Genomic DNA, 27905 nt, shown 5'->3' on the forward strand with positions numbered 1-27905 from the left:
ATGCTCAATAACCACTTGGCAAATGTGAGAGGGAACACACAAACCCTTTAATAGTCCAAGTGTGGTGAAAATCCCCACCTTTAATAGCCTTTGGTTACAGTTCTTACCTTTAAATGGAGCTCATCTTCTTTCTAGATTGTGACAAGACACATCAATAATTAGAGTCATGTGAGCCTCTGAAGGCAGGTAGAATCCTCAGGGTGTGCTCTCCCTATGCAGAATTTTATGGCTGTTAAATTTCTTTTTTGGAACCAAGTGCCACAAGTTTGTTCAAACAGAATTACTTTTATGATGCAAAAGTTACCAGCTACTAGCTGATGAGCCCCAGATAGTGGCCTTCCAAATTGAGGTTAAATTTCCTAGAAGGTTGACACCAAAAGAAGAATATACATCTTTTTATTTTTTTAAATAATGTTACAGTGTTTTCAGTTTGCATGTGTGTGTGTCTTCTGGTGGTAAGGTAGATGCCTGTGTCTGATGCAGTCCTGTTTCTTTAATAAAGTTCATTTAATAAGTGCAAAATCCAGAATATAGGGAATTAGTCCATATCAATTAGCTTGATAACTGAATAATAATAATAATATGGAAGATATTTTGATGGTTCACTGGGAGATTTTTGCATGTATTTATATTTAAAGTCAATTAATTTGTTGTTGAGTACTGTTATTTTGATTCGAACCAATTTTAATGGGTATAATGATTCCTTTCTAGGGTGTGTAAATGCCTTCTTAGGACGTTTTTCTTTTTCTGTGAGGTATTTTTGCTGGATTTCTTTGTGTATGTGAGCATTTAACTTTAGTTTTATGAGTCTGAGTTTTCTAAAATTCAAAATACAAAGGATTGCCTACATGTTTTTGAAAGTAACTTCAAAACTCTAAAATCTGAAGTTTGCAATCTTGGCATTAAAACTCAGTAATAAATCTGTTTCTATAAGCATATAAATAAAATTATTTTCTGGATTATCTTACAGAACACCAAAGTGTGCTTATCACTGTACTACTGTCTTCTGAATTTCATTAACAAGCTTCAGTAGGTTTCTATTTAAAGATTCGTAGTTATTAAGACAACAAAGATGGCTAATTTTTAGGTGGTTAACTGTCAAGTGTTCAAAAAGGGGCATAACTTCAGAGGTCTAAAGTCCAAGGGGCTTAGGAACAGGAATTTAGGTAGAGGGAGACATAGCAAAACCCTGTCATTACATAATAAGTGAGGTGTAAGTAATCCATTTATGTAATCTTTGAACTGATTCCTGCTAGTCTGATAAAGCAATATTTTTTCAGAACTATGTTAATAGCGTAAAAGTAAAGATAATTCAGATCACACATTGAATTGAAGAAGTCCCACGTGATCTGGAGACATTCCCTTCCACTCACCCCATCAACAGAAGATAAAACTTGAGTTTAGTCATGCTTGAGAATAGAGCAAAAGACAGAATTAAATCACCCATTATGTTGTGTCCTAACTGGTGAGAGATAATGTTGGTTTGCACTGGGATGACAGCAGTAAAGGTGGTGTAAAATAATCAAATTTTGGGCACCATCTGAATTTTCTGATTGATGAAATGCAGTAGTTGAGCAAGATAAAATAATTAATTAGAGGTGGCTCTCAAATTTGTTCTGTTGTTGTTGTTTTCTATTTTATTTTGTTTCTGCCTAAACTAGCAGAATGATGTTTTCATTTAATGGAATGGCAAAGACTAAAAGAGGAACAAGTTTAGGGTAAGTGATGGGGGAACGGGAGCTTGGTATGACAATTTCATGAAGACTTTTAAATGTACAAGTGGAGTTGGTGGAGAGGCAGCTGAGTAAAGAATCTGGAAGTTACAGTAGAATTCCAAGCCGAAGATACAAATGTAAGGGTTGTCTATTGATTTCACCATCATGAGCCTATATGAGGATAACTAGGATTTAAATTTAAATAGAGATGATAAAAAAAAAACCCAGAATTGCTCCCTGGTGGCATCTGATGGCTCATATGTAGGAACAGTGGAAGAATCTAGTAATAACAGTTAGTGAGAGGGGAGAGCCATAAAGGAGAATGATGTCTTAGAGTGAAGTGTCAAAAGAGATTAAAGAAGAGAGAAACATTTGGCTGATACTTCAAATATATTGAAGCCTGAGAATTGACCATTGCTTTTTACTACATTTGTGTTATTAATAAGAGCAATTTCATCAAAGGACTGAGAAAAAAACCCAGTGGAATTATGTTCACAAGAGAATGGAAATAAAGGATTTGAAGCAGAATATAAATAATTATTTTGAGAACTTATGAGGTTACAAAATTAAAAATACAAAGAGTAGTTGGAGGAGCAAGTGGCATCTGTGGCAGTTTTAAAAAAAATTTTTAATTTTTAAATTTTGTTTCTGTAAGAAGGGAGAACATTAGCATATTTAAATGCGGATGTTAGTGATTTCTGTAGAAAGAGAAATATTGATGACTTACAGAAAGGGAAAAAGTACTTTTCAAATGTCTTTGAGCAGGTAGAAAGGGAGGCACCTACGACATTTTAGATGGATCACAGACTTCTCAGCCCTCATAAGAGGACATACACCATAGTATGTGGATGGATATATAATGAATGAATGAAAGACTAAAAACTTGTGTGAAAAGTCCCCAAAACTGGTTCTTTAAAGTCAACACATAGATTTAAATCAGAAGGCAAATTATGGAGGTAAAACTTGTGAAAAACCATTAGAGCAGCTGACAATAACTAGTAGAAAAAGAAACTGAAGGATGGAATTAAAGAACAGTCATTTCTCCCTGTTTCTCCAAAAACCAGTACAGTTAAAAGTTGCTGAGTGGTGAAGAGTTAGAGCCTTGGGTCAGAACAAGATCTAGTCGGAAAATAGCAGGCTGGGAAAATAAACCAAGATGGTTTACTTCTGCCTCCACTGCAGAAGCACAGAAGAATTGCCCCATCAGGACACACTCAGACCTCACCTCAAAGACAACTACAGGTAGAAACTCAGATGGCAGCAGGAGCACTGACCAGGTGCACATATGGGAGACAGTCATTTGTGAGGCATGCCCCAAGCCTGGTGAGGTCAATTATATATCCCAAACACTATTTTATTACTGTCCTCACAGTCAGGACATACTCTAGGATTTGAAAAATTCAGTATGTGTCTTGCTATCTAGAACTTTGCTTTCTTTCCTATTCTCCCTCCCCAGTTTTCTAGAATTTTCATTTAAAATATAAGTATCTCTGGAAGGGACAGAATACTAGTAAACCTTTCTAGTTGTTGAGATTTCTCAGGTGTCTTTCTTTTCCAAAATCAGGACCCAGGTACAGTGTGAGGACAGAGGTAGTATCTGGATAGGTAAAGGAGGAAGTTGGAGAGACAAAAGTGAAACAGGCCAAACAAATGATGATAGGACAGGAGGAGGAAACTAAAGTCTTAAACGTCCTTAATCTCAAGTGTTCTAGTCTCAGCATTCATGGTCTTGTCCAAATTCATTTATTTGATTCATATGGCGACTGGGTATCTTGGAGTTCTGACAATTGAAAAATAATAACAACCTTTTATTCTCTCCTCAAACTACATTTTTGGAATTGCTGCCACTTTCTTAATAAAAAATATTTTTAATATTTTGAGAAAGTCCATGGCAAGATCCTAGCCACAGTGGCATTTTTGGATTCCAGGGATAATGAAAGATACAGAAGACCAACATCTAAATCTAACACATATTTTAATATTTTTAACATGCAATTTACATTGAGTAGAGAGAATTCAATTCAGCATTAATAAACATAGTCTAAGTAATTAAAATTATATGACATAACTGCTGGATGCCTTTCAAAAATATATGATTTAGTGTATAGAATACACATGCTGAAAAATCTAAAGACGGGGCATGTTTGACCTTGAAAAGGCATTGATGATAATTCTCTGTGAAATATGCCAGTTGCAATTTCAGAAACGCGCAGACTGCCAAGGATTGCTTAAAAAATGGAAATAGGATTTCATATGATTGACCTTCTGGATCACATATGTGCTGAAATGCCTTTTGTGCTGAAGCTGGGAAGCTTAAAACACTGAGCTCTAAGAAAAAGAATATCCTCATCACTTTCTCAGTGTTCTAAGTCACATAGGCTTTCTGAGCCCAATTCCTTATTTTTAAACTAACTTGAGCACCTTGTCACTATTAACTGTCTTGTACCTTCACTTCCATTTCTCAAATGGGATTTACTCAAAAGTCTGGCTGGGTGAAAAATATCAAATAAATAAAAAGCAATGCTGTTAGTGTTTTTCTTAACAGCTCTGAATAACATTTGGTGAGAGAGAGAAAAAGACTTAAAGGAAACAAGTTAATGGAGAATGAAAAAATATTTTAGTAGCTCATCTTTTCTGCTATTTTAAATCCTAATGGTTTTGTGCAGGCACTGTTAAATGAGATTTACTTTTTTATAAAAAACCTATAATAAAACAAGCACACAAAACCTATGGCTTCACAGAAATGAGTTGAAAAAACTATAAGAGAATAAACATACAAAACCTACAGCTTCACACAAATGAGTTCCTTTGAGATGGATTGCAAAATACCAGTTTATCATGTAAGTGAGTGAAAAGGTAAGAAACAGGAACGATAGTCACGTATTGAACCATTGACAAGCTCAGGAACCAGCCAATGAGACGAAGGCAAGTGACCAATGAGAACAGAGTTCAGCCACAACATCCCTTAAGGCAGTATCTGGGTGTACCTGTGAACATAAGGTTCTCTTGGAGGTTGACTATTTACAGTCCACCAAGTTTTGGCCATCAAGTGATGATATTCACTGAGAAGGACAGGCAATCCAGAGATCATCTGATACATCAAATGCACAAAAATTCCTTTCAAGCGAAGTTTTCTTTCTGAATTCTGGAACTAGTCCCGGCACTGTCTCATTTTGCTATTAGTTATAGTATTTTAAAAACAATATGGGAAAAATCCTTTAAATTGAAAGCAACAAGAAAATCTATTCCCAGTACATGTCTTTCAAGCATAGAAAAGGGTAGGATCTTTTTTTTCTCTAATCAAACAAATGCTACATTAGTTAAAATTTCCTAAACATTGTGAATCTGGAAGACAGCTCTCGACTTCAGCAAAGTGGTTCTGACACAAAGGACTACTTAGGCTGATTAGGAATGTCTCTGTCCCTGTGGATGCCCTCAAGGGATCTATATGAGGTTATATTTCCTCTTTAAAAGTGGCAGTCAGAAATGGAATTAGATTACTTACCGCTCTTTTAAAAACTACAGACAATTGCATATTAGTATATATATCAAAGAACCACTGAAGTCCATCCTTCGGAACATGAAGAAAAATAAAGCAAAAATAAAAGTAAAGAAAATATTAGTTTTTCCTTTACTAACACATTGCTACAAACAAAAAGCAAATGATTATATCCAATTGGTTAATATTTTAAATGACTGCTTTACCTAAAGACATAATTACACATAGAGCTCTTACTACAGAAATGTTAACAGTGACATAAATCCTCTTTAGATAGTATAATGGCTTCTGGATCATACCCATGATTTCTGGCATTAGACTTTATGGAAATAGCATCTATTGAAGTATATTTTTGTGAATGATATATCCACTCAGTACAGCATGAATAGCTATTTTGGTCAGGGATAGCTAATATTATTAGATTTGTTTTAACTGGAGCCATGTAGAGAAACGAAATATCCTATTTGTACATGTAAAGGAGTGTGTAAGCTCCGTTACACAGGTGAAGTGAACATGGTTAAACAAAGGTTTGGAAACACACTGTCGGTTTTAAGAAATACTCTACCAGCTTGCCTTAGATTATTTAGGAATACTCTACAGGTAGCACAGAAATACTGTACAACTAGCCTATGCTTTGAGCAACATATAAAAGACAAAGCAAAACAAAACCAAAAAGCCCTCAGCCATCCTCCTACCTAGAATTAAACTGAAATCTGCAGCATGTCAGGGTCTTGCTGGAATGAATCAGCTGATCTGATCTGATGTGAATTTCTGACCTAATTTTGCTGTAGGACTTAGTGCTCAGGCAGAGAAAACAAGGTTAATGTGTTGATAAGGGGTGAGATTAAACAGCAGCCAGTATCTTAATAACCCTCTCTAATTTCAGTTTCCTCTTATGTTTGTGATTAATTCTAATCACTTTTCTATTAATCATTTCAAGGGACCACAAGCTGCTTTGCTTGTTTTTTTGTTAAAATCATGCATCCATATTTTTTTCTTCAAAGCTAAACAAGATATTCAGATACGGGAGTAATTTTGGATAAAAAGTAACATACACAGGCAAGGTTTTTATTCCTCAAACCATACGATTAGACCAAAATATGTATTTATTGAGCCAGAAGTTCAATCTACAAGGCTGATTCTAAATGAATTAACTTATAATAGGTGCTCCATCTATTTTTTCCATTGCTCATGGAGAAAGTTAATCTAAGGAGTCCCTTTATACAAGTCAAAATGGCGTCTGTCTTGCTAGCCTATTGTTTTCAGTTAGAGCCTTCAAGGATTCCAAGATGCTTAATACAAACTTGAGAATTTATAAATTTACAATTTACTTCATGCTTATGTTTGTAATACAGATGATCCTGGGTTTTTCATCTAGTCACCTGCCAGGACAGATTAGAAGCAACATAAAGAAAAAAACGTCTTTTAAAGGCTTCTGTTAGGATGAGACTCCTCCAGTCTTCTCATATACCTTTCAAGAGCTATTTATACTTTCATTTGTTTTGACTTTAATTATATCCTAGACGTAGCACTGATTTTACATTTTAAGAAGCTCAGTATCTGTTCTATATATGAAATAAATAGACAGATGTTGGCAAGAGGAGGGGCTTTTCAGAACAGAGCCCCACGTGAGCTACTCAGTCAGCATGAGAATTAAGCTCTTCTGACAGAGGAAATTGCACTGAAGAGTGGACCTTCCAAACATCCAACACCATGGCAAATTGAATGATTAAACAGAAGCCTGTTGGAAAATTTAAGGTAATCTTTCTTTGAAAAGTAATGTTAAATTTGGAGAGACGGTGATAGACTGATTGGCAACAGTTTTCTGTTGAGGGCTATTTTATTATATTCTTCAAGCTATTGGAGGATATTCTCTCTCTTTAAGTAAAGATGGCCTTTGTAAAACGTTTCAAAACAACAGTTAAGAAAAAGAAATTATTATGGAGCAAGACTATGAGTCCAGGGACTTTTTTAACTACTGTAAATGCAATTTCTTCTGGAAAATGTGTCTAATGCAACAAATGAAACTGCTAGACTAGAGCCCGAGTATGCTAATAAAATTGCTTCAAGGCATCTATCTAACTTTGAGGTAGCCTAAAGAAAATGTCTTCATTATAAATGTATGAGTTACCTTAAAATTAATTTTAATCATGAATTGATAAAAAGAAAACCAAGTCCCTCCTCAAAATGAATCTCTGCATGAAACACATGCCTCTAGTTAAAAGTTATTCTCAGTAATACTCATATATGGAAATACACAATGGAATATTCATGTCCATACTGGAATATTAATATAGCTAGCCTGCCAGGAAGCAGAAAAAAAGATCACTTTTATTTAAAAAAAAAAGAGAAAAGCAATTTCAATAAGATGTACAAGGAAGATGTTTTTAAAAATTTTTTAAAAGGCAACTATTTAAAATCCATTATTTTAATTAGTAAGTTGCATTTTCATCTCTGATTTGGGGATAAGTATACCACTCAGAATATCCTGATGTTTGAATAAGAAAGGAAGTGGTTCAGCAAAGAATGAAGAGAGCTGTTACCAAGGATACCTCTTAATTTTCTATTACGCTGATATTTATGGGTATTGCGCAGCTCTTTTGTTTCCATATGAAATTTTTCATTAAGTATATATTGGGCATCTCTTATATGTCAGCCATTGCTTTAGGTGCTTGGAATAAAATGGTGAACAAAATAGCAAAACGTGGTTGTCCTCATAGAAGTTGCAATCTGGTAGGGGGTTGGGAGATGGAGAAAGCAGACAAAAAAGAAGCAAGTAAATACAGAGTAAGTGCAATCACAATAAATTCTGTGGAAAAAAACTGAACTAGAGAACTGGGGGTCAGGGGCATGGGATTGTGTAATTTTAAACAAGCTCAGGGAAAGACTCACTGAGGATGGGACATTTGCGTAAAGACCTGAAGTAATAAGTGAGGAAAGAAGCCATGCAGATCTCAGGAACAACAGATTTCTAGGAAGAATGAATGCGGAGAGAAGAGGTTGTAGTGGGGAGCATTTCTGGCACATAGGAGTTCCCTGAAGGACATCACTGTGGCTTGACCAGGGCAGAGCAGGTGAGGTGGAAAAGGTTAGAAGATCATGCCAATCTTGTAAGGACATGGAGGTTACTGTCAAGACGTTGGCTTAGCTCAGGGTAAAACTGGGATGAGATTGGCCTCGCCTCAGTAAGGGCAGGGCAGGGAGACCAGTCAGGAGGCTGTAAAAGCAATCGAGATGAGGGAAGATTGTGGCTGGGACCAGAGCAATAGCCCTGGAGGAGGTGAGGTGTGGTGGAATTGGAGTTGCATGCTGAGGGTGGAAGTGACAGAATTTGGTAACAGATTGATGGGAGGTGTGAGGGCAAGCTAAAAGGATGGCATTTCCATTAACTGAGATGGGGAAGATGGCAGAAGAAGCAGGTTTGATGAGAAAAGTTTTAGACATAGTATGTTTCAGATGTGTATTAGGATTTCAATGATTTGTTGATATTTGTTAGAATTTCATGTTTCGTTTTTGATCATTTGTAGGTGTGAGGTTAAAAATTTTACATAAATGTTATACTTTTATCAAACATATACATTTAGAAAAGTCTAAAATTTTGAAATACTTTTATAAAACTCTAAAAACTATATATATACACACATTTAAGTTTCAGGAAATAATTTTTATTGCATATGTGTAATAACATCACACGTGAGATCTATTCTCCTAACAAATTTTTAAGTATGTAACACAGTATTGTTAACTATAGGCACAGTGTTGTACAGATCTCTAGAACTTATTCATCTTATAAAACTGAAACTTTACACTCATTAAATAGCAAATGGAGGGCAAGCACCCAGATCAACCAGAGCAAACGAACAATTGCCTAGAGGTCTCTGCCTTTTGTGCAGTTAGTGAAATGCAGTCGGTGATACTGATTCTAAGAAGCTATACGATCCACACATTCAGCTGCTTTCCAGTTCAGAGCAGAGATGGCAGTCACAAATCCTATAATCTGAGAAGGAAGATAAAAGGCAGATGTAGGCCTATAGAATACTTGACATTTTCAAAAAGGAAAAATGCTCTGATAATGGGGAGATTCAGTTATTAGCATTGGTAATGTTCACTGAAGGCATTTTTGCAATGATGGAGGCATAATTAGTTGATGCACATTAGGCAGGTTTTCTGTTCTTGAGTATTTCATAAATCTGTATGTTATTACCCGACTGCAAGAATGAAACCTGGAGTAATACTGTGTATGTGGGTGAAGAGGAACATAGGAGTGGGAAATTCCTTGTCCCTTCATACAAGAAGGGATCATTTTTTTTCCACTTGCTAGCTTTGGTGAGATTTATAATGGGTTCCTTAACTCCTAAAGTTGTTTATTCCTTTTAATTGGAAATCACAATCTTCATATTGCTGAGTTGTTAAAGGAAAGAAAAGATATAACACGTGGCATAACTAGTGGAGTAGCCATCATATTATAGAATTGGTAGCTTCTATTATTATTTTTACTGTCACAATTTTTACCTTCATCTTTTTCACTTAATGTGGCTATTTTAATAACATCATATAGTACATATACAGGGAAAGATTGTTTGCTTTGGGCATTTGCAAATGACACATGTACCCAGCCCCCAACTGTGAATTTTCTACTTTATCATTTTGTTTTATCTTATCAATGTACACATAGTTTTGTTCTTTCTCCTAAAATAGTTAAAATTACATGAGAATAATTTTGGCGTATGAATAGATTCAAAAGGATGCAATAATTGGTAGGTTTAGTCTTAATTATTAAACTGGCTTCCAAGAGTGGAGAAGCTGTCTCTTGTGCATAGTAGGTTATTAAACATTTGTCAAATCAGATTGTGTTGAACCCACTCAGTGCACTGACGATGGCTTCTCCAAGGGAATACTAAATAAGCTGGCATAGCATGTGGTATTTTAAATGCAATTCACTAATGAATTTCCAGATATTTTCAGGGAATTACCCTGAAAGTTTTCTTTCTTGGCACATGAGCTGCTATATTTTTACTCTATTAATGGAAATGTTTTGGTGAAACTGCTGTACATTTAAGGCTACCATTAAAGACGGAAAGAAACAATGAATTGTGAAGATAAAATGCCTACTTTATGTCTACAAGAACTTTAAACCTAAAATAATTTTTAAAAATTCCTTGGAGTTCTATTTTTCTTCTGAGGAGCAATGTATTTTCAGCATCACAGAGTAAATGCTCCTGCCAGGTTTCAGCTTCATATTATTTGAGGATGGTGGGGGAAGCAGGCCCAACAATAACCTGCAGCTGCCCTTTGCACAGGGAAAGCAGAGTTCTTTTTACTTTTTCTTTTTCTTTTTTTTTTTTTTTTTGGAGACAGAGTCTTACTCTTCACCCAGACTGAGTGCCTCTGGAGTAGCTGGGATTACACATGCAGGCCACCATGCCCAGCTAATTTTTGTATTTCTTTTTTCATATAGTACTTGATGCAGTCATTGTATCTCTGACATATTCAGCATTTTTACAGAGAGCATCAGAATGGCATGGAGAAACTGAAAATATTAGGACATTTTTCTAGAGGGATTCTTTCTTTTCTTTCTTTCTTTTTTTTTCCTTCCTTCCCTCCCCCTTCCTTCCTTCCTTCCTTCCTTCCTTTTCTTTCTTTTTCCTTCCTTCCTTCCTTTTCTTTCTTTTTCCTTCCTTCCTTCCTTCCTTCCTTCCTTCCTTCCTTCCTTCCTTCCTTCTTTCTTTCTTTCTTTCTTTTCTTTGTTTTTCTTTCTTTCTTTCTCTTTCTCTCTTTTTCTTACAGGGTCTCCCTCTGTTGCCCAGGCTGAAGTGCACTGGGGCAATCATGGCTCATTGCAGCCTCAACCTCCCAGGTTCAAGGGATTCTCCCATCTCAGCCTTCTAAGTAGGTAGGACTACAGTCACACACTGCTCTGCCCAGCTAATGGTAGAGATGGGATCTCACAATGTTACCCAGGCTGACCTTGAAATCCCAGGCTCAAGCAGTCCTCCATCTCAGGCTTCCAAATTCTTAGGATTATAACCATGATTCACCACACCTGAGAAGGCTTCTTAACCACCTAAGATGCTTGTTATCAGATTGACACATGTAATTTTAAAAATAATTTACATGCCTGTTAGTATATACAATGTAAATAGTATTTGGTTTTGAGATGAGTGACAAAAGAAGATTAAAAATCATTTGTTGAGCAAATTGTTTTCTAGGTTATTTTTAGGAGAATATTATTCTTTCAGAAATTGGTATTTTATTTTATTTAGGGAACAGGTGACATTTTGTGATTTACAAAAAATAAACCATAATGGGGAAATTTAAAATAAAGATAATGGGAAAATATCTATAGTGATCAGAGCACATGAGGACTCTTCTCTCAGGAACTGAGAAGTGACTTCCATTTTTAGCCTCCTCCTATATCAGGTTGGAAATTACATAGGAGAAAATATTTGTTCAGGGTGAGAATAGAATCTAAAATAGTTCATCCTTATGTCACCTCCTGGTGTTTTTGAAAAAAACTCAAAACTAAGATAAATTATTCTCTCTAGCCTAGTGGCCTCTGGACAATGAAGGAAAGGGTTAAGAGATGTGTGGCTTGTGGCTGTCCTCTAGACTTTAGCTAGGCCCTATTTGAAGTCCCAAAACCTCAGCAACTAGCAGCTCTCAGCAAATTAATACAAATAGCATATTTTATGCTTTACAACCTTTATCAGTACAAATACATTCATTTCCAGAAATCAGTTCTTTCAAATGTTAAATGTTATTCTTGGGTTGTTTTCTTCTTTTCCACATCATTTTACATTTATTTCTTTTAAATAACTTTTTAAGATTTTAATTCTTTTCCTGGGTTCCTGTCTTTTGTAATCCATTTCAACTCCAATATTTATTTTATTTTGTGTTTGTTCTGTTCAGTTTGCCAGCAATTATTTAAAATGTCTGGGTTTTTCAAATAAAAGTAGAAGAGAGAAACACATTTTCAAAACATGGTACACAGTTCAACAGATTAAATGGGATAAAGAGAGATGGAAAGGGGGAAGGAAAATGACTACCCAGTAAAAGGCTTTTTAGCAAATCATGCTGAATCTCATTAATAAGGAATACGTCCACTAAAGCTGTACAATCAATCTGCCATGTGCATTAGTGATGTCTAGTCCAATTCAGGTAGATAAATTGTTCTCTAAGTGTCAGTCGGCTGCCACTCAAATCACAATACCAATAATATATGCCCTGAGGAATTTCCCCTAACTCATGACAAATTTTTTTTACAGGGTTACACCAGACTAAAACGGTAAAAGGGAAGAATGTGTCTGTCTGAATGAACACCACCAGCAACAGAAAAAAGGACAGATAACTGAAGAGATAAGCAATAGGCAAGGACACTGTGAATCGATCTATTAAAAAAAACTGGCAGGGAGTAATTCAACTACACACCATTGCCAAGAGTGTCAGCTAAAAATACAACTGGACAAAAAGTATAGTCAATACAAAACTTGCAAAGTCAGATGAGCGTATTAGTGTAGTGTAGAGATATCCTTCAGGTGGAAACTCTCAGGCACAAGACAAGGAGAATAAAGGAGAAAGGGAAACAAAATAATGGAACACTTCCGTGAATATTTTAATGACAGCATCTTAGTCTGTCTTCTATTCATGAATCATTCTAGCATCCTTCCCAATGGCTAGCTATCAGAAGCTCTCATTATTATAAACAGATGTTATTAAAAGACACAATAAAATATGGCTTTGTGAACTCTGGTTTGAGTTGACACCACATGAGTTTTCTAAAGAAGTCAATCCGTGGGGCCGGGCTCGGTGGCTCAAGCCTGTAATCCCAGCACTTTGGGAGGCCAAGGCGGGTGGATCACGAGGTCAAGAGATTGAGAACATCCTGGTCAACATGGTGAAACCCCGTCTCTACTAAAAATACAAAAAATTAGCTGGGCATGGTGGCGCGTGCCTGTAATCCCAGCTACTCGGGAGGCTGAGGCAGGAGAATTGCCTGAACCCAGGAGGCGGAGGTTGCAGTGAGCCGAGATCACGCCATTGCACTCCAGCCTGGGTAACAAGAGCGAAACTCCGTCTCAAAAAAAAAAAAAAAAAAAAAAAAGTCAATCCGTTTCACACAAGACCAGAAAATAAAAGCACTTGTTTCCGAGCCTATACTGGAAGGGAAAGTATTCTATCACTTCTTACAAGATTAGACCTCTCCAAGGAGAGACGGTGCATATAAGAGAGCATTTTGAAATGAGGTGAAAACACTAAGCCTGCGCAGTTATATGATTGCATTAAAGAAGAGAAATGAAAGATTAAGATAGTATTGGGTTTTAGAAAGGAATACCATGCTACTGGTGGGTTTGTCATTAATGCAGTGACCCTATCTGTCCAAGCCATTCCATTTCAATGAGACTTAGAATTCTAAAAGAAAGTCAGCTTAAAGGTGTGACACAACATTCTGTGTAAACTGCCTTCAGCAAAGAACCTCTATCTTTAATTTAACACGGTTGGCTGTCTTGGTTTGAGACAGACTGTGATTTAGTTAACATGAAAACAGTGTGACCTCTGTCACCCCAGAATTGAATGGAGAGTTCAATTCAGGCTTGATGGCGTGTATGAACTGTTGTAGGAACTATAACCTGGGAACAAAATGAAATGGCCTCGGTGAACATGTGGAGGAATAAACAAATCTCTCCTATTGTGGCCTGGTGTTCGCCAAGACAAGTGTATGCATGTTTATTTTTTAATGATGTGCTTTAATAATGCCTGCATGTTATGTTACCTCAGTCACACAGATAAAACCCTATTTTCATGACAGGCTCATAATGATCGACCTGACAGAGCACAATAAAACTATCTCCATGTGCCAACTAGCGGTTCTTGTTAGTTGCTGATAAGAATGCAACATATTCTGGCAGACAAGACATAGTACCTGTAGATAAATTCACTAGTTTCAATTCCTTGAGCAGTCAATTTAGTTAATAAAAGCCTCACCTTTTAAATACGTTCATCGTGAAGGTATGATCAATGATGGAAATGGATGATCTTTTTATAAAATTTTCTATGATCAAGATTTGGGGATACTTTATTCCTCATGTTGACAACACAGTTCCTAAGATACTTGATGAAATGCAGTATCATGCATTTAAGATTGTGCCTGAATATCTCAAGGATGGCATTTTATTTTATTTTGTTTACATTCATATCTGAACTTTGGTGAAAAGAGAGTCTCTCTCAACTCTTTCAAATTCATTAAGATAGATTTTAAAAAGTGAACTAAGAAAATGTTATTTTTGTATTAAATATGATAGCAGGATAATTAACTAATTAAAATTAAAGTTTTTATCACATTATTTTTCTTCTGAGGTATAAGTACATCAAATGAATCAATCTCGTCTGCATACTTTCAATATTCTCCAGCTTCAATTTGTTTTACTTGAACCCTAAATATCATCTCTGAGCAAAGCAAGTAACCTCATAAATAATATAGCACATGACTTCTAAGCATTATACGAAGAGTCATCCATTTTACTTAACTCATAAATTAACATAGAAATTAAAAAAATTTTGAATATTGGCTTTTGAAACACAAAGTCCCAGAGTTACAATCTAGTGTTATTTTTTATCAAGTCCTTATATTTCAGTAGCTTCACTATAAATGCCATAAATTTATTGGTTTAGCAAGGCGTTTACTTATACTTACCCGTCTAAAATACAAAGTTAAAAAGTCAATGTAAAGGTTTTAGAATTCCCTAAAATTATAATTTCCTCTGTTTAATTAATTTATTTTATCTTTATTCTATTGTCTTCTACTACCCTCACTAACTTATTTCGTATAAACCCAAAGCATTATGTAGATATAAATTCGATGTAAAGTAAGGTCAAAAGTGAAAAGGGAGAGTAGAGGTCGAGAAACGTTAGCTCGGTCACTAAACAGCCAGAGTTTGTTTCCATCTCCTGTAGTCTCTGAACTAATAAGTTTGCAAAATGCTGCTTAGAAGTAATCATGAAGAGACATCTTTGCAGTTCTATGAAGTATAAAAAAAAATTGAGTTCATTTCCATCATGTTAAAAGTGGTATGTCTCAACTGACATGTAATCATTATAGAAACATTGCTTTGCTAGAAGCCAACCTTTTGACAACCTCAACTATAGAAATTGATTCTTTTAAAGAAATAGAGCTTTCAAGAAAAGGGGAGAGAAACATGTAAGGTGCCTAGCAAACTCATGTCTGTGGAGTGGCCACGTAATCTCCTACAACTACTCCTACAACTGAGTCCTTGAGCACACAGCTATGAGAGAAGGAATCAGGTGCATTCCTACAAAAGACGCAGTCACCTGCCAGGCTGGTTCATTCTAAACTAGTCAGCTTGGCCTATCAGCATTTATATTTTTCTTTTAGTTTCCGTGAGTGTGAGTGTGTGCGTGAGAGAGTGTGTGTGTGTTTGATCTATTGATGTTTTGATGGATTACACACAGAGCATATCTCACTAGGAATTTATCCAACAAGTAAGGGCACTCTCGTTATTAAATTGAGGTCTCATGTTAGAGGCCATTAAGCAAATTATTTAGTGCATTCTGCTTTAGAAGGCAAGGGCACAAGTACGGTATTTTATAACTGGCTAATTTCATGCTGCAATTAAAATCTTGACACTCACTTGGAATGGGAAACTTAATGTGAAGGGGAAATTAAAGAGGCCTTTCTATTGTCGAGTTTCTGTTTGAAAATGGACTTTTCTAAGAGGCCTATCTAATATATTTAAAAACACACTTTTTTTTTCCCCTGGGGTAGGATGGAAACTACTGTTGTGTAGAGAATAATCAAAGGGAAATAAATGTTTGTGTTTTTAGGATTACTTTAGGATTTTATACAACCAACAAGAGTTTTATTATAATAGATTTTAGCAGGCACATTAATGAAGAGGTTTTCAAGGGAAACTCTTTTGTTTAAGTAACGAAACTGCACTAATTGGACATAAATGTTATATAGGTGGATTATTTTCAGTTTGATGACTGGATTGTGAAAAAGTAGAATTAGTGTGTCATTGTATGAGAGAGAGAAAAGGAAAGAAAGGAAGGAGGAGAGGAATAGTTAAGAATACACTCAAGTTTAAATTCATTACAGTGAGAAACATCAAAATAAAAATATAAAGATATAGATTGACAGGAATTAATTGTTAATAATTTAAATTTTAAAATTATAACATCCCCTAGAAAATTAGTTACATGTTATACTTACCTTTTCTTTCTTTCTATTTTCTTTTTTTAAAACTTCTACTTAATATTTTCATCTCAACCTATAATATAATGTAGTAGTGTGATCTATAGAGTCAGACGTCCTTCCAAGCTACATTTTACTCTCATTCTTCCTAGCTGTTGAGTATAGAGAAATTACTCAGACTCAGGGGGCTGCAGTTTCTCCATGTGATATCAGTACCTACAGTGTAGGATGTTGTAAGCAATAAGTGACTTAGGACACAATGAAAGCCTAAAAGAGAACCCATGGCTAGTGCTAAGGCAGTGTGAACTCTTATTCACAAACGTACCCACAACACAAGGGCAGGAACTCGCTTTTCTCATCTGCTGCACTTGGAACAGGGGACACTCCATAAGTATATATGAGTGATTGATTCAATGATTGATTAATATCCTGAGATCTTATTCATGAATGAATAGGAAGCTAGTCATGTGGTATAATTTGAGGAAGTGCTTACTAAACACTTACCCTGAGAAAATACCTCTCTTGAAATACCTAAAGCCATAAATCCCAAAATTATGAAACAATTCTTTTGGCTTGTACATTTGTTCACTTTTAATAAGACAGGTGAAGAGATAACATATTGGTATAGTTTGATGATTATTAGTCACTTCTTCCTTACTGTGATTGATTTTATCAGACCCAGTCTTCATAACAAGTGAGAGGGCACTGCAGTTTTAAGGGAAAATAGAAGCAGCAAGAAGACTGTGAAACAAAAAGAGTGGCACTGAGCTTGTAACTAATCCCCTATTTTACATTTTTTCTCGAGTTTGGATTAATATGTAATGTCATCCAAGCAGGGAAAGTGGGTTACCTGTGGTCGGTAGCAAGTCATCCCTAATTTAAAAAGAGAAATAAGATTAATTCCAGCCAAAATTATTCTGCTTAGTTTAGATTTTTGTTGGACGTAGAAATCAGTTGGGCAATCAAACCTAGAATCTTTGTGTAAGAGAAATGGAAACTTTAAAAATCTCCTAAGGAGCTCTGAGCAGAAAAGCTGTCTGTCATCCTAAAAGTTTCTCCACGTTAACTCCAAACATGTATAGAGAAATGTTAGGAATTGGCTAAATATTCAATCTTACCCCAAATAGTCACCATCTAGAATTGAACAACCCAGAGATTATCCATAAAAGGGACAACTTTCTTAATGTAATACTGAGATACAAATAATGGTACCTCATCAAACTATGTAATTTTAGTCAAATACATTTATCCTTATAATATAGTTTCCTCATTTGTGAAAATCACAATCCTAATGTCCATCTTGACAGATTGCAGTGAGGACTATCAATCATCAGTATTGCTAGGTGGGACACTGCTCTCCAGACGTAGAGAATGTGTGGTCCTCCCTCAAGTTCAGCCTCTGCTCACGCCTGCATCCTTTACATCATTCGCCACCTGTGTGGCTCCTTCCCTGTCCAAGTCCCTGTGCCTCCTGCAGGGACTCAGACCAAGTAGTATCTCACTGAAAACTCCGGTCTTCACAGGCATTATTGCTTGTTATCTTTTATTTGGTCTACTAGCATTCTTTACATAATCTACATAATTCTATTCTGAGTTTAATGTGCCTTCTCTAATCATTTTCTTTCCATGCATAAAATTAAAAGTGAGCCAATAATGGCCAGACTCTGGCGTAGAATCCCTTTTGAACAAATGAGAATCTAATGACCTGGAAGATATGTAAAGTGATTCAGATCTTTGCTGGTGTCTCTCGAAGAACAGCCAAAGGAACATTTTATTCCAAAACAAAAAAAAAGCAACACAATGACTCTTCTTTTTATGTATAAACACACCAGCCAACCCAGGCTTTCCTCTCTCAACTCCCCTCTGTGGTTAAGCTCATTATTCTGCAGATCAAGGTAACCTTTCTGGATTTGAGGGATATGATGGGTACGCAAAAGGTGTTGATTTTTCCTCCTTCAGTCTTTGAAGGATACCTGAACTTTGCACAAGAGAGCAGGTCCCTGGGCTGACCTAGTAAGAAAGCATTCTTCCTTCTTAGGAAGAGAAGAATCAATGAAGCTTATTACCATTTATACTTTACAATCTTCATTTTTGTCCCAGCCATGGTTGATTATTGCCCTTTCTTCCCTGCTGGCCTGTGAGTACTTTTTCAATATCAGAATTGAAGGGAAGCCTGGAATGATTACTTGAAACTTGAGTTCTGAATATCATTTGGCAGCTCTGCTCTTTAAAAACCTCCTCCCATTTTCCGTTTTGCGACTTGGGTACCCTCTAGTCCATAGGTCAGCAAATATTTTCAGATAGTAATCATTTGATTATTTCGGGCTTTTTGTACCATAAGGTCTCTGTTGCAACTACCCAGTTCTGCTGTTGTAGCATGAAATTGCCCTCAAGTATACTTAAATGAATGAATGTGGCAGTGTTTCAAAAAACTTTATTTACAAAGACAGGTGACAGGCTGGATTTGACCCACAGTTCATAGCTTTCAAACACCTGCCATGCTAGCCATTCATTTTGTTGACCTAATTGTCACCACTTAGGCCAATTCTTTGGAAGAGATTTCAGTGTATTTTGGCCTTCCCAAACGTGTGATTCTTGGGAAAGCATCAGGAAACTGGGCTTTAGAATTGTATTTGTGGTTGAATTCTTTGGATTATTGATCCATATACACAGTAAAACTTCAAGAACATTTCAGGAAATTTTTAAAGTTCTAGGACAGCTAGTTTTTAAAAATTTGCATAATGTAAGAGAGAAAAATGTAAGTAACCATAAAGAGATCATAATAGCAATGACATTGGTTTAGTGCTTATTATATAGCATATCCTATAAATTCTTTACATGTTATATCCATTTAATCCAGATAATATTTCCATGAGGCAGATTCTGTCATTTGCTTTATTTAAGCTGAGTCTTAGAGACTTTAAGAAATTTTCCAAGATCATATTATTAGCCAGTGGTAGAATTAGGGTAAAGCTCAGATGTATCTGACTCCAAAGAACAGTTATGAAAAAGAAAAGAGAGAATAAGAAATAATGCATTATCTGGTGGGGTTGAGGAAGGGGGATTTAGGGACAAGTAATGACCTGCCCATCAGTTTCTTTTATATGAATTAAATCTGGCAGACTGCAGAAGAAACCACAGCAGGATTCCAAACTCACAGTTCAAATGCTAAGCTTGCATTTTGCATAGTGACACTACGGAGAACGAAGAGGGCCTTCTGAGCACTTGAAAGTTTCCAAAGTCATGAACTGGTATTTGTGGCAGCTTTTACGTCACATCCATAATTTAACGTCTTCAGATTTTCACAAAGTTCGCATACCAGGAATTCTTTGCAATGTCTCCGGCATTTTGTAGGGCATATTTTGAAGAACAAAGAAAAATCATTTCCTTTTGAAATTAATAATGTTCAGGTAGCTAAAAAAAACTCACTATAATATAAACCTCAGAATAGCAAAAGAGAAAACAATAAAACTGAGGTTAATATATTTATTTAATTGTATGCTGATAATCCATAGACTATTTTAAGATAAATTACATTTGAGGAAATATTATGGATATAGCACATGTTTGCAGAATCTAGGGTGAGCCCATGCATATGTGCTGAATATTTAACCAAAGCTCCATAAAGCTGCTTTTTGCAGTGATTTTCTTTTTAGTATTAATTTGAATTCTGGTGCATCTATGATGGAGCAGCATATCAGGAAAAAAGGCATCAGTTGCACACTATGTACTTACCATGGCAACCCCAGCGTCACGTGGTACACATGCTAGTTTGGAGCCAAAGAGCTTCACGGGCTCTTAAGCAGACACACACACAGCCGCCTGGTCATGTGACTCTGCCTACAGTCAGGGCCTTTGCCAGGAAAATGTGTCAGCATAAACTGATAAACTCTGGATTATTCTGATTCCTGCAACTCTCTGCTTTTTTAAAATCTATTCACTCATATTTCTGTCTCACGTTGTCTCTTTTTCTCTTTATCGTCCTCTCTTCTTCTTTCTCTCCCTAATTTCCTCTTCTTTTAGATATAGAATGCAATGACTAAAGGTTTATTTGCCAACTGAGATTTTCCCAAAATAACCCTTTCTATTGAACTCACCATGACTGGAAACAATGTTTTCCAGTGCCCAGGACCTTATTAATTTCCCCATCAAAGCCTTAGAACATGAATAGCAAATAAAGAATAATCAAATATGTCTATAGCACAAATTATGAAAAGCTGCACATATTGTTTAGATTCCTTTCTTCAATTTATGAAGAGAATATTATTGTCTTAGCCATTATTTTAATAGCATCAAAGTTATTTATTAGGTGAAAGTGATTTATTTGTGTATCAGATATTCAATTTGTTAGTTGCTTCTGTTATGGTGGATGACACTACTAACATTTACCACACACTGATGATGTGCCTGCCACTGTACAAAATACATTGCATATATTAACTCACACCCCACCACACTGTAAATTAGTTACTATTACCATCTCCAGTTTATAGGAAACTGAGGCCCTAGAGCTCGCTTATTAATCAATACATCAGGGATTTGAAACTAAAAGGCACTGCCCTAACCACAATGCTGATTTTTTTAATTAAAACCAAAAGGAAATAAAAATACAGACAAATATGAAAATACAGCAAACAATACCAAAACAGATGTTAAACACTGTGTGGACCATGTGAGGTAATGCATAAGGTAATTGGCTAGATTTACTCATTCCAAAGTGTGTATGTATTTCAAAATATCATGTCTTACACAACAAATGCTATAATTTTATCAATTTAAAAAATAAATAAAGTAAAAGATTAAATTGAGGATTGAGCAATGAAAATGTACATTCAGAAAGAAAAAAAGATTTAAAATTTTGAGGGCCAAAAACGAGCTTGTTCATGTATTCTTCAAATTTTTATGTCATTTAGATTAATATGACTCACATTGAACATGTTTAAATAACTCTAAAATAAAATAAACTGTGTTAGATATCAATTCTGTTTCTTGAAAACTGTGATGAAACTATAGTAACTTTATATTTTTCAGAAGTTATTTCAAACGTCAGACTAGTATTTTAATCCACTTGGATCAAATATATCACAGTTACGTGATCTCCATATGCTGCTGTTGCAGAGAAATCATACCTCATCAACAAACGGTAGACCCTTGGCATTCTTTCAGACTTTCTGTTTACATATTATTTTAATTAACAAAATTCCACTTTCTAGTTGCTTTCTGGGACTCTGCTTTTCTAGTTTAAGCTTCATGAACAAAAAGGCTGCAGATTTTACAATAGGCAACTCCCAAGATCCTATGTAGAGTAATTAATGCTTCTTGTGATTTGTGGTAAAGCTTTGTACTTCAAGGGAGTCTATTTTAAATTTCCAATGTCAGTCAATCAGACTCTGATGCAATTTCTCAAGTAATCACATTTATGCGCAAATGTTTTTAGTTAACAGTCATTGAATAAATGCCTGCCTCTAAACTCTCTCTCTCTCTTTCTCTTAAATGAGCTTGTTTGCTTGCAACCACTTTGGAAATGATCCAGAACAAAATATCATTAGCATGTTCCGGGAACTCATTAGCAAAATGCATTTATTCATTAAGAAGCCCACTTATAAGGGCAGCCATGTTTCATCTACTGTGAACACAGAAATGTTTAGGAATTGAACATGGGAAGGGTTGACCAAAAGTTCCTATCAATGAGCAAAGTCATCATCAGACTTACATTTAAGTGTGAGAAAATAATAAACAATATTTCCAACATATATATGTGTGTGTGTGTGTATATATGTATGTGTATGTATATATATATATATATGTGTGTGTGTGTGTATGTATATATATACTGCAAGTGTGTGCATGACCATACAGTTTATAACAATAATAGGTTTTAAAGCTCTTGACTGTGGTGACTGATCAGTGATATTATATATATATTTGTACTGTGGTATATAAGTATGTTCAGACTTGATAGAAAAGGCAATGTAAATAAAATCAATTTTATATATAGATTTATGTATGTGTGCACATCTATATATTATATAGATGTATATAGATATAGAGATATACATATATTTATATATCTACATATAAATATTTCCATACATAAAAATTATATATATCTATATATACATACGTATAGATATATAGATATCTTCTGTACCAGAACATCTTGAGAGCTGAAGTTATATCTAATTCTGCTCCGCACTTTACAAAATACCACCTAGGATGCAGTTCCTTTGTTGTAACAAAGGAAAAAAGTAACCTTGACTTAAGTAAAGTAAAAGACTCTTCTCCCTCTTCTCTCTGTGATATTCTAAACATAACGAGTTCAGGACTAATATGGCATCTCCATCATGTTTTAGATCCCGACTCCTTCATGTTTTTCTTACCTATCTTCTCCATACAAATTCCCTCTTGTGATCTAAAAAGGCTGCTCCATCTCCTTCTGCCATATCTGCATTTTAGCCCTCAAGTAGGGGCAAGGGGAGGCAGGTTTCTTTATTCTACAGCATGACCAAAAGTTGTAGACTTCCCTTTCACTCATAAACCATATGCCCTGGCTGGGTCACATGACTATACCTAGCTGCAAGGGACACTGTAAAGTACAGTTTTTCACTCAGCAAGAAAACGAATAATGGTTGAGCATCCTGAATTATTGGTTTCAAAATACTTTTTTTAAAAAAACTATAAATGTAATTAACATCTCATCAAATATTTATGATGAGAAAGTATACCAACTTCATTAATTGTTTAATTCTGTATTCACTAAAAAAGACATTTTTAGCTGGGTGCAGTAGTGCATGCCTGCAGTCCCAGCTTACTCAGGAGGCTGAGACAAGAGGATTACTTGAGCTTTGAACAATATGCAGCTGTAATATGCCAGGATCGTGCCTGTCAATGCCACTGCACTCGTCTGTGCAACATAGTGAGACCCCATCTATCTATCTATTTATTTATTTATTTATATTTTTAAAAAAGTATTTTTTAAAACAATATTTACAATGAATTTCCTCTCTTTGCCAAAATTGTGGCCTAAGCACATTTGCTGAAAAATTTTATAGCTAACCGTAAATTAAACAAGATGTGTATAGTCAAATATTTTAAGGGGCAAATTAAAAAAAATCTTTTAAAATATGTAGCAAAATATGATATTAAGTGATATGTGTGTCTATTTTAGTTTGCATGTGTAGAATAGGAAAGTGTCAAAACAAAGTGATTTAATAGTCTTCAAATATTTTTAAATAGTCCTAAGTAATTGATTTAAAAACTATTAGAGTCAAGCAGTTGAAGTGATAAAATATTAGCTGTTTCATTAAGCTGTATTTTGCAAAGATCAATATGTAGGGAATGTAAAACGGAATGTGAATAAAACAATTTGAAATAGCATATATCTCTATAATTATCAAGCCAATATATTTTAATGAAAAGATCTACTATCATCACAACTACCCACGAGTTTCTTCTCTTCATTGGTAAGGGAGGGTTTGTGTGAATATTGTAGAGAAATGTTCTCTGTGTTATCTTCAGAAGAGTTAGGAAGGAGAACCTAGCAAGGTTGTCTGCGATGTAAATAACACGTCATAAAGACAGCCCAATACCCTGGAGCTGCAATAGGTAAGATTGGGAACTGTCCTGTGGTGTCAGAGACAACTGCCCTTTTGCCCTCAGCTACGACAGCATCCTAGGGGCCTTCAAAGCTGCTTAAATCTTTCTATCAGCCCACAACCACTGTAGCACCAGCTTTTCCACGTGTAAATGGAGGGAAGAAACCTATTTCTTTCATAAAATTCTAGCACAGATTTGAGTACTGGGGCACAAGACGTGGCTGTTCTTAAAGTTTAGAAGTGTGAGACTTCTGCAATTAAAAGCAGAGACTTGAAAACTAATCATTTGAGTTTCCATTAAGAGAGAAGCAGTTGTTTTGAAAATGTTCATGTATTCAACTGATACCGATAGATTGACTGTCCACTCTGTGCCAGTGTTATTAGTGGCTACCGGAACGTATATCATGAATTTGGAAGTGTTACATTACACCAGCTGGTATGTCCCAATAATGCAGTTTCTCTGTGAACTTTCTCCTCTGAAGACTGTACGCTGTCTTATTTCATAATACAGAAATATATGAACAATGCCATTGTTGTAGATGATACACATTTATATATTATCATTTAATGTATTTGACACATTTCATTAAGTGAATCACACCACCATTTTATATGTGTGGGTGTGTGTGTGTGTGTCCACAAATGTGTAAAACTGATACAGGTATGTTTAAAAACCAACTTGAGACCCTTCATACCTGATTAGACTTGTTGAATATATCAGTGCTGAATTGATCCCTCATTGAGAAGAACCTTACTTTTCTTGAAAGATATTGTGCAACTAGCTGAGTGTGCTCTTCTAGGCAAGCCTGAAGAGTGTCCTGATATATGAAAAGTTTATTTTATCTCATGGTACTACTCTTCCTGCATTTTGACCCATGGTTTGTGACTTCTTTATTGGCTTTTATAAATATGATCTTTTGTGGTTTTCCTTTTTTTTGGTGACACTTCTTCTCTGAATTTATATCCCAGACGGTTGCTATTTGCCCTCAAAGATCTTGAAAAATCAAATAAGCATTGAAAGTAAATTAAGCAAAGAGATAAATGAATAAGGGCATCATTTTATTCTATTGAATACATAAGGCAGTAAAGGATTGGGTAAGAAAGAGAAAGCGGCCCATATAAGTGATAGAAAAATACAAGTCTACTGAAACTCAACTGTGTCAATGTCATAAATAAAAATGAAGGTGAGTTGAAATGAGAACTCCTGAGAGGCAAAGGATCTTTCACACATCAGTTAGAGCCTTCAAAAGAAGTCATCAAAGTGGACGTTAAATAGGCTTAATTTTTAAATTTGACTTGACTAGTCCAATACTCAACATTTCAAACATCCTCATGCCTGTAGTTACAGTCTGCTTCTTAATTTAGTTTCCTTTGGCAGAATAAATTGTGTATCATTCCTAATTATTAAAATATGTATAAATTTTCCACACATTGGAATTTCTTTTTCTAATTAATTTCTCTGTGATGTATCCCATTCAGTAACCTGAAGGGATGATTTCCTATTATAGCTGTCACCCTTCTTGGCCTTATTTTTCAGTCATACTTACGCGCATGCAAACACAGGCATCCTTACACATTCACTCAGTTATTAAATGTATATTTAGTACATGATCATGTAGGAGAGTAGCAAAGAACTTGGGCCCTCTAAACAGACAAATCTGGATTTAAGTTTTGGCTCCATCTCTCACCATTCTTGAGCATCGATTTGCTCATTTGTAAACGAGAGATACTATCTCCCTCACGGGGTGATTGCAGGGGTTAAAGGAAGTGATGCCAGAACTATGTGAGATATTAAGAACTAGGAAACATAAGATATAGTTATGTATTGGTCACCTACGAGGTGACAGATACTGTAATTTACAGCTGTGCTGTGGACTCCATCCTGGACTTCTGTTGTTGGACTCCTCTAGCCTCTACACACTCTGTTTAGTCAATTTAACATGGAACCCAGATGAACTGGTCAGATCATGTCTCTGCCCTGACTTTTTTTTTCCTTTTTGCCTGTAATATAAAGGTCAAACAATCTTTATTCTGACATTAAACATGTGTAAGTTTCCTTGGGATGTCCTAACAAAGTACCACAAACCAATTGACCTAAACAATGGAATTTTATTGTCTCACAATTCTCGAAGCTAGAAGTTCAGGATCAAGATACTGTCATTGTTTTTCCCTGGAGTTGTGAGGAAGATCCTCCCTAGCTTGTGATGGTTTACTAGCAATTTCTGGCTTCCTTGCTTTGTGGAAGCATCACTCTGGACTCTGGCTTCATCTTTACCTGGCATTCTCCCTATGTGTGCCTCTGTCCAAATTTCCCCCCATTTTTTAAAGAGGACACCAGTCATATTGGATTAGCGGCCCACCCTATTCTAGGATGACCTTATTTTACCTAATTATACCGCAATGACCTTATTTCCCCGTGAGGTACAAGGAGTTAACACTTCAACATATTAATTTTGGGAAGGATACAATTTAACCCATAATGTAAAACATGCTATGACCTGATCCCAATTCCAATTTGTCTAACCTAACTCTGATTGTTTTCTTCTAAGTAGTCTAAAAGCAAAAAAAAAAAAAAAAAAAAAGAGAGCTTCCCAATCTCTGTACATGTCATACTTGCATACTTTCCTGCCTCTCTGTCTTTCATTAGCATACAAGATATGGTAGTGCACTTTTCTATTTTTCCAGTTCTATCCCTTCTGAAAAGACTCTGCTCTGAACTTCTGCCATATCAGAGCCTCACTCCCTCAAATGGGATCTGGTGGTGGGGGTAAGGGACTGGATACCCGCCAGGGCAAGGCATGGCTTGTGCAGTCCTGAGGAATTGTCGAATGGAATTAGTTATTGAATGGAAAAGCTGAACTGAGCTATGAAGTGGAAAATACAATTCATCAAGCTATATATATATATATATATATATATATATATATACACACACACATGTATATATGTATATGTATGTATATATATGTATATGTGTGTGTATGTATATGTATATGCATATGTAGTCCCCAAGCAATATAAATTAGAATAATCTTGTTATTTGGTGTCTAGTTTCTAAAACGAAATCGCTATCTTTTCTGAAGGGGTAGTGTGCTGGACTGGAGCAAGGGCACTACATAGATACTCCTCCACAGCCACATGGAAAGGCTTCATGGTGATCATAAAACTGCTCAAGCTTGTGGAGGATTCAGCATATGACAGTTGTGAAGGATACTTTCTGCTCCTGTGTTCTAATCATCTAAAGAGAAAAACAGATATGAACTGTTGGCATTATGCTGAAGGAGGTTTGTCAGGATGAGCTATGAGGTAGCCAGGCCATTCCTGTCTATATGTAAAAACCATTCCTGAAATCTTACATTAAAATTAACCCCAGATGGATTAAAGATCTAAACATAAGACCTAACACCATAAAAACCCTAGAAGAAAACCTAGGCAAAACCATTCAGGACATAGGCATAGGCAAGGACTTCATGGCTAAAACACCAAAAGCATTGGCAACAAAAACCAAAATAGACAAGTGGGATCTAATTAAACTTCCAGAGCTTCTGCACAGCAAAGGAAACAATCATTAGAGCAAACCAGCAACCAACAGAATGGGAAAAAAGTTTTACAATCTACCCATCTGACAAAGGACTTATATCCAGAATCTACAAAGTACGAAAACAGATTTATAAGAAAACAAAAAAAAAACCCATTCAAAAGTGGTGAAGGATATGAACAGACACTTTACAAAAGAAGACATCCATGAGGCCAACAAGCATATAAAAAAATGCTCATAATCACTGGTCATTAGAGCAATGCAAATCAAAGCCACAGTGAGATATCATCTCACACCAGTTAGAATGGTGATCATTAAAATATCTGGGGGCAACAGATGCTGGAGAGGA

The 27905-nt window shown here is 35.6% G+C and overlaps 1 protein-coding gene across 7 annotated transcripts in view; it reads left to right on the top strand.

The window, feature by feature from the left end:
• The window catches only part of NYAP2 (neuronal tyrosine-phosphorylated phosphoinositide-3-kinase adaptor 2), a 382953-nt gene that overhangs the window by 10118 nt on the left and 344930 nt on the right, over positions 1 to 27905 (top strand). Inside the window, exon 1 of one of the 7 annotated variants that reach the window (XM_035305906.3) lies at positions 6880 to 6972. The exons of the other annotated variants lie outside the window; for them this stretch is intronic. The gene's annotated coding sequence lies outside the window, so the exon portion shown is untranslated. Of the gene's footprint in view, positions 1 to 6879; positions 6973 to 27905 lie in introns of those variants that run through there. 7 annotated transcript variants of the gene reach the window in all.

Source organism: Callithrix jacchus, chromosome 6 (genome assembly GCF_049354715.1).
Source record: "Callithrix jacchus isolate 240 chromosome 6, calJac240_pri, whole genome shotgun sequence".
Lineage (NCBI taxonomy): Eukaryota > Metazoa > Chordata > Mammalia > Primates > Cebidae > Callithrix > Callithrix jacchus.